This window comes from Vespa crabro, chromosome 21 (genome assembly GCF_910589235.1).
Source record: "Vespa crabro chromosome 21, iyVesCrab1.2, whole genome shotgun sequence".
NCBI lineage: Eukaryota > Metazoa > Arthropoda > Insecta > Hymenoptera > Vespidae > Vespa > Vespa crabro.
The window spans coordinates 1432501-1440000 of NC_060975.1; the positions used below are offsets into that span (position 1 = coordinate 1432501).

The 7500-nt window shown below is 37.5% G+C and overlaps 1 protein-coding gene across 8 annotated transcripts in view; it reads right to left on the reverse strand.

Annotated features, from left to right (window-relative positions):
• LOC124431324 (lachesin-like) overlaps positions 1-7500 on the reverse strand; it is a 136612-nt gene that overhangs the window by 108188 nt on the left and 20924 nt on the right. For 4 of the 8 annotated variants that reach the window (XM_046979086.1, XM_046979093.1, XM_046979084.1 and 1 more), the window contains exon 3: positions 1185-1398. The gene's annotated coding sequence lies outside the window, so the exon portion shown is untranslated. Of the gene's footprint in view, positions 1-1184; positions 1505-1654; positions 1994-7500 lie in introns of those variants that run through there. The other 4 variants (XM_046979090.1, XM_046979088.1, XM_046979087.1 and 1 more) reach the window with 4 other exon arrangements.

Genomic DNA, 7500 nt, shown 5'->3' on the forward strand with positions numbered 1-7500 from the left:
GACTTCTTTCTACTTCATATACGAGCGTACGTACACTCGTAAATACTCTCTGAATTCGGTAGTTACGTGTTTCACATGTATAGAAAGTTATGCAGCGTCGAGAAAGTGCGGCATAGCTGAATAATACCAAGACTCGAGAATTTTTTTTCCTTATCCTCGAAATAAAAGAACACGAAAATGGAAATACGTATTGATAAAGAGAGAAAAAAAAGAAAAAGAAAAAAAAAACACACACACACACATGTAAACATTCGTTCAATGTTTTAATAATAAATCATGATAGAGTCAAGAAAGTTGAGTTCTATCACAAAGCTTTATCTATTGATAAAACATAGAAAAGAATTTGATCGTTATAATTATCTAAAAAATATATTTAAATGAGAATGCTCATTATTACAGACAGAGTAGAAGATACAAAGGTAATAGTAAAAAGAAAGAAAGAGAGAGAGAGAGGGAGAGAGAGAGAGGAAGAGAGAGAGGGAGAGGGAGAAGTTTGAAAAGAGTTTTTTAACATGTTGATAACATGTCACACCACTCTGAGAGAGTATTTGTCATCCTAAAGATATATCCGGGAAACAGCGAGACGTAGTTTCAAAATGCCATTAGACGTTTTTGCAAGTAATAAAGTTTCCACGCGGTGCAACGCTAATGAGGGTCCAAAGCAGAGGGAAAACGTAAGTTCTGCGGTCTTCCATGCATATACATGTATGTACAGTTGGGAATAATCGTATTTTGCATCTTACTCATGTCCTATTTCTCTCTCTCTCCCTCTCTCACTCTCTCTCTCTCTCTCTCCCATTCTCCACTCATTTTCAATCTTCTCCTCTAACTCCTTTGTAATTGAATCGATGAAAAGACGTGAAAAGATGATTCGTAAGCTGATTTTATGAGCTTCCCATGAAAACTTAATTATAACGCTCGTAAATGAATGAAAAGACGACGAAATTCCACTTGTCGTGACCGGCCAGACAGAAATTAAATCTCAACGGTGTGAAGAGATAAAATCATCAAAAAGGAAAATTTATAAAGAACAGAATAAAGTTCTCTCCTTTCTCGTCCTGGGCAATCTGTTTTCCCAACAATAAATACCATCACAGTGAATGATATCAACATGTATATATATATATATATATATATATATATATATATATACTAATTAAAATGCAGTTTATAAAGATGCTTACCTCGCTCAGACGTCTATTGTATCCAGGAAAATCCTTACATCCGACACAACCGAAGTACCAAGGTGGTGATCCTTTGAGATACGTTAGGTCCTGCTGATACATTCGACACGCTTCAACATAACCGCAGGGGTCAATCTTGTAACAGCACCGCACAAAACACACGCGGACGGGGATCGATTGGTAAAGCTTCACACGTTGGAGAACACACCTCTAACTGAAGGCAAACAAAATAAAGTAAATACTGTTAAAAAGAACACGAATAAGAGTCAACAATTGGTCCGGCTCATCGGTGTTTTTTGTAGTCTTTATCGAACGATCAACTAAAATATATATATATGTGTGTGTGTATAAATATATATATATGTATGTATATATAAGTATGTGTATTTATTTATATATATATATATAACATATACATATATATATATATAAATATATATATGGATGCAAATACAAATAAATATATTCACGCTATTCAATTATACATCGTGTCTTAAAAGTTCATCGAAATCTCTTTGGCATATATTTGGATCGATCGAAAGAATTAAGAGATCGATAACGATTGAACGATATCTATAGATCAATGTATATCAAAGATCTTTAGATTTTTTTTCACGAAGCATCATCTCCGATAAGAACACTATCTCGACGAACGGATCTTTCCTTTTTGTTCTGTTGTATAATGATTAGAAAAAGAAATGAAAAAAAACAAAGGATCAAATAACAATAGAGTGTCACGTGGGGAGAATTCGTCGAGTTTGAAAACGAAGAAAAGAACGGACGTGTGTCAACGTTCGCGTGATAACGGTTCGGCGATCCGTCGAGAACTGCGTTCTTCAGGTCTCCCCACCAAAAGCCTTGGGGGCAGGACGCAAGCCGGCGTCGGTCTGGCATCACGACGCGCGACGTCGCTCCGCCTCCACGTGCGAGCAAGCAGCCACCCTCGCACGTTTCCACCCCTCGACACTTGGACGATTCTTTGAAACGAAACGGAACCTCGCTACGTCTTGTGTCTTTTCTATCTTCGTCTGTATTCCTTTCCCCAAGTCAGTCGATCCTATTGGAGAATCCTTCGAGACAATGACAAAGTCTATGGCTTTATAATGCTAAAGGAAACGAAACATATTTACAAACAAATAAACAAACAAAGAAAAAAAAGAAAAATAAAATAAGTCCCTTTATAATATTAACCTTTTTCACGAGTACTGCGAGGGGAATGAATAATGTAAAGTGCTGGAGAAAGAGAGAGAGAGAGAGAGAAAAAGAGAGGGAGAAAGAAAAGAAAAGAAAAAAAGAAAAAGTAGAGTGTAGAGGAAGTGCGAGAAGTTGATTAGAGTACAGTAGCTAGAAGTTTAATTAATTTTTCCCGGATACTAAAAGCGATCTGACTTTAACAGTCGGAGAATGATAATAAAAATTCTAACAAACTTCTGCGGTTAACTCTTTGTCAGGGTAAAAAAATGCGAGGAAAACAAGAGGGGTGGGGGAGGAGAAGAAGAAAAAAATTAAAAAGAAAAAAGGAGAGAGAGAGAGAGAGAGGAGCGGGGGGGGGGCGAGAGAAAAAAGAATAAAAAAGAAAAAAAAAAAGAAAGAAAGAAAGAACAAAAAAGAAAACGCGAAGATAAGAATTATTATACGACACTTCGAGGACTGTGAGTGTCGCGATCGTTTTGTCCAATAAAAAAGAATAAATAAAGAGGGTGGTGGGTGAGATGGTATCTCCATTTCGACCACACCCAGATCATTTGCATCTTATTCCACCGTTTATATCGGTTTAATTAACGAAGTGGAACGTTCCCCGTTCTGCTGATTTCACACGTACATTTTACTACTAGCTTTTATCTCTCTCTCTCTCTCTCTCTCTCTCTCTCTCTCTCTCTCTCCCTATCTTTCTCTCTCTCTCTCTCCCTCCCTTTCTGCTCCTCTATCTCCTTTTCTCCTCTCCTGTCGAGGCACGTTAAACGTCGGAAAAACTTGTGGCCTTCTTCCATGACGTCTCTATGAAGCCTTTAACCTTATCTAAAATCTTTAATAAAGAACGATGTAAGACGGGCAAGACGATCGCGAGAAATGGACACGCGACTCTTACGTAAGCTGTCTCCTCGCTAAAAGCGAGTTTTCATGAAGTTACATCTATACAGGGTGTTCCTAAAAGTACATCGACATTAATATCGACAATATGAAGTAAATATGATATAAAAACATATATTATAAATATAAATATTATTATTATTATTATAATCGAATGTAAACGATCATATATATATATATATATTCATTCTGAATAATATTAAAAATGTTTCTAGATAAAATAGATTCAAAAAAGATTGTATAAAACTTGTGAAAGAACTTTTAAAGAGTTTGATCGTGGACACTAATGTAACATCTTGTACATACATACATACATGCATCATAAATAAATACATATATATATATATATACATGTACATAACTATGTAGATCGGTTCTCGACGACCTTGAAATAATCGGATGAGAATCAGAGTTTTCGGTGGAAACATTATCGGTTCCGTCGCTGTCAACGGGAATTAGATTTTAAAGTGTTTTTAGGGAATGAAGGGAGGGAGCGAGAAGAAGGGAAGGAAGGGAAAGAGAGAGAGAGAGAGAGAGGAGTTGGCAAGACTTTAAGAAACGAGAAGCGGAGAGACTCAAAAAATGTCGATCCTCTGATAACCGAGACGGCAAGGGAGGGATTGAACGACGGATAATATTTGAGTTGTCGAAGGCCATCAAGTTGGAGAACAGGTAGTAGTAGTAATAGTAGTAGTAGTAGTAGTAGTAGTAGTAGTAGTAGTAGTAGTAGTAGTAGTAGTAGTAGTAGTAGTAGTAGTAGGGGCGGATGGGAGTGAAACGATCGGACGAGACGAGGATGAAGGTCGTAGGTTAAGTAAGTGGTTAAGAGGATGGCGCTCCTAGGTAATGGAATAAAAACACTCGACACCTCCGTGTCGACGCTTTGACTTTTTCTCTTTTTCGTGAAAATGCCGCCGACGCCAAGTCCGAAGTTTCGTTGGAAAACATTCCCCCCCCCGCCCTTTTTTTTCCTTTCTTATTCTTTTTTTTTCTCAGATACCGAGCAACCTTAACGTCATTGTTATTTTTTTTCCCTTCTTCTTCTTCTTCTTCTTCTTCTTCCTCTTCTTCTTCCTTTCGAACGTCAAACAAAATAATTGAAATAGGGTGTTCGCGTAAAATTTTTATTCGTTCGCTTAGAAAAAAGAAAAATAAAAGAAATGGAAAAAAGAGGAAAGAAAAATACAAAAAATACAAAAAAAAATTATAAAAGATAGAAAGACATAAATAAAAAAAAAAAAAAAAAAAAAAAAAAAAAAGAAAAAAACAAAAAAAAAACAGAAAACAAAGGGTCTCTGATAATCATGGATCATGCTTTATGTATACGAGAGTATGCGAGGAGGAGGAGGAGGAGGAGGAGAAGGGGAGGATGGTATACGTGGCGAATAAAGGATCGATCAGTAGATGATAAGGACTCATCCACGCCCTTCCACTAACCCAACTTGATATACACTTTTTGATGCATACGCTCGTACCCTCGTGTTTATGTTAATGTAATTTTGTGCTCCGACAGTGGGGCGCCGGAGCACTGAAATAACGACTAACGCCATGCAGATAAATCGTTTCTGCATACGCATGTGATATGCATGTTTTAGCGAGGAGAGGAAGAGAGAAAGAGAGAGACAGAGAGAGAGAGAGAGGGAGAGAGGGAGGGAGAAAGGGAGGGCGAAATGAAACGAGACGAATCAGCAGAGTACCACAAGGACACCACCGTAGCAATTTGATCGCTTTCTCGTCCTTAAATAATATCTGCGCAAGATACGAAACAGGAGCACAACGTGTATCTACGAGAGCAAGCTTTGCATGTATTTTAACGTCCTTTCGTTTCTCTAAAGAAGATAGTTTATCTAAACGTAATAGGATAACGTATTACGCAGGCACCAGACAGCAGACATACATATGTGAAAGAGAATACATATATACCGAAAAGGATTAAAGGTTATACCAGAAACGAACGAATACACACACGGCGAGCGTAGAAATGCATAAAAACTTTTACAAAGGCATTTACCCAGAGTACGCGCCGCAAACTCAACGCTTGTCCCGGCTCGTCCTTTATTATTTATCTCTCTAACTTTATTTCCGCGCGTTTGCCTACAGCCCGGGAATGAAACTGGGCTTTTTTTTTTTCTTTTCTTTTCTTCTCTTTTTTTCTTCTTCTTTTTGTTCTGTATTTTTGTTTTTGTTTTTTTTTTTTTTTTGTTTTTTTTTTCTTTCTTTCTTTTTTAATCCGTTTATCAAACCTATCGAATATAATTTTTCTTAACTCGTCTCTAACAAAACAAACGCGCATGACTATTATTATCCTCTAAACTCTTTCTTTCTTTCTTTCTTTCTTTCTTTTTTCTTTGTTTTTATTTTTCTGTCGTTGCTGTCGTTGTTCCTCTCATCAAATTTATCGAAAACGTTCGATATGATATATATATATATATATATATATATATATATATATAAGTGAAAGAAAAAAATTCATCGAAACACTTTTGGCCAACAATTCGCGATGATCGATAAATCAAACAACGCGGAAAGGTCGTAGATACGACTGTATAGGACCAGTATACACATTGGTCGGTCAAAGGCTCTTGTTGTCCTTTTGTTTTTCTCCGTAACGCAGGTTTTGAAAACAGGGCTTTTGCTGATTGGCACTGACCGGCGACGCGTTCTCTCGGGTCACCGTGAAAAGTTAAGCTGGCTAATGGAAATTTGTTCCCCATACCGAACATACGTCGAGCCGTATGACATATCACCTCTATCCTCCTCTCCCTCACCCTCTCCCTCTTTTCTCGTTACACGTACATAGACGAACACACACACACACACACACACACCCGCAGAGATACACATAGAGGACACATATAGAGACGCATATACACGCGCATCATTCTTTTCTTTCTCCCTCTCGTTGGCTGAACATTCCGCGGAAACATTCCAAATTTTTTCATCAGCACCTACACGCATACAGGTCGCATCAACACCACTCAAGCTCATGTATATATGCATTTCGATTATGGAGAAATATTCGGCAAAATAGGAGCAAGGATAACACTAGGTTGTAGGTAATACGAGAAAGAAACCAACGAAAGTCCTTCTCGAAAGCAAATGTATCCAATTGCAATTCGCCGAGCCCGATTAGATATTATTTTGGACTAACGTGTCATACGATCTCACTCATATTTCCGTTCTTTTTTTCTTCCTTTCTTTCTTTCTTTCTATCTATCTATCTATCCATCCATCTATCTCTATCTCTCTTTCCCTCACCTTCTCCTTCTCTTTCTTTCATTTTTCCATTCTTTTTCTCATTCGCTTCAAGGCGTTTATACGAGCAAGATGAATATTTCGTTAGGTATTACTATATTCGAGCCAGTATAAACGACGATCCTTGCTTATCGAAATTGAAGATAACAAAAAGGAAATATTTAAAAGAAATAAATTGCAGTTTATGTCGTACTTTCATTACCTATCTCTCATTCGATATAAACAAGAACGAGAACGATCGTACGATCGATATTTTAATTATTTAAAAACAATAGCAACGAAATGAGAGGAAAAAAGAAAAAGAAAAGAAAAAAAAAAAAGAAAAAGAAAATATCCGAAGAGTTTCTCACAGGGTTATCGTAAAACAGAAAACTTGAAATTTTCGATAGGCAGTTTCATCTGATACACCTTCGAAACGATGGAATAGAAAAAAGATTCCTTTTCACTTGACACACATATACACAAGCGCGCGAACACACTCACACACACACACACACACGTGCGCGCACGCGTGCGCATACATACATACATACATACATACATACATACATACATACTGCGAAAGATATCGACGTTATAAAAAGCGTTTATAAAGCGCAAACATTTAACGAAGAATTCAACGGTCCATTTCGAGCCGCTTCCGAACGATAGATAGATACCCCATCGATATGCATTCGTGATGACAGACCCGATGCATATACATACGTGAATGGTGAAATATTGATGAACGTATATGCATATGCCGAGAGGGCCGACTTCTTTCTCCTCGCCACGTTCTCTCTGTCTATCTATCTAACTCTCTCTCTCTCTCTCTCTCTCTCTCTCTCTCTCTCTCTCTCTCTCTCTCTCTCTCTTTCTGTGTATGTGTGTGTGTGTGTGTGTGTGTGTGTATGTATGTATATATGTTTCCTATCGTGCGTTTCTCTTTCATCGCTATCACCGACAATCAATCCGCCGTGATCGAGTGCGT